Below are 776 nucleotides of genomic sequence, written 5' to 3' on the forward strand. Positions count from 1 at the left end.
ATATATATATATATATATATATATATATACGTATACATGCAACCAAACATACAATTACATACAAATGTATACATACACATGCATATACAAATATATATACGTACAAATACACGTTCACATATATACACACATTGACGTACTCATGGATAGGTTCATACGCGCACACATGATCCTCTCACTTTTCCTTCTCCAACTCCCTCTTTCTTCACTCATTCTCAGTACACAGTCACACACACACACACACACACACACACACACACACACACACACACACATGTGTATATATATACATACACACACACGCACACACATAAATATATTCTTTTACTTGTTTCAATCATTTGGCTGCGGCCATGCTGGAGCACCGCCTTTTAGTCGAGTAAATCGACCCCAGGACTTATTCTTTGTAAGCCTAGTACTTATTCTATCGGTCTTTTTTGCCGAACCGCTAAGTTACGGGGACGTAAACACACTAGTATCGGTTGTCAAGCGAAAGCGATGTTGGGGGAACAAACACAAACACACAAACATATATATATACATACATACGACGGGCTTCTTTCAGTTTCCGTCTACCAAATCCACTCACAAGGCTTTTGTTGGCCCTAGGCTATAGTGAAAGACACTTGCCCAAGGTGCCACGCAGTGGGACTGAACCCAGAACCATGTTGTTGGCAAGCAAGCTACTTACCACACAGCCACACCCATATAGTTATATACACACACACATATATATATGTGTGTGTATATGTGTATATATATATATATATATATAT

The sequence above is a fragment of the Octopus bimaculoides genome, chromosome 5 (genome assembly GCF_001194135.2).
Source record: "Octopus bimaculoides isolate UCB-OBI-ISO-001 chromosome 5, ASM119413v2, whole genome shotgun sequence".
NCBI classification, from domain to species: domain Eukaryota; kingdom Metazoa; phylum Mollusca; class Cephalopoda; order Octopoda; family Octopodidae; genus Octopus; species Octopus bimaculoides.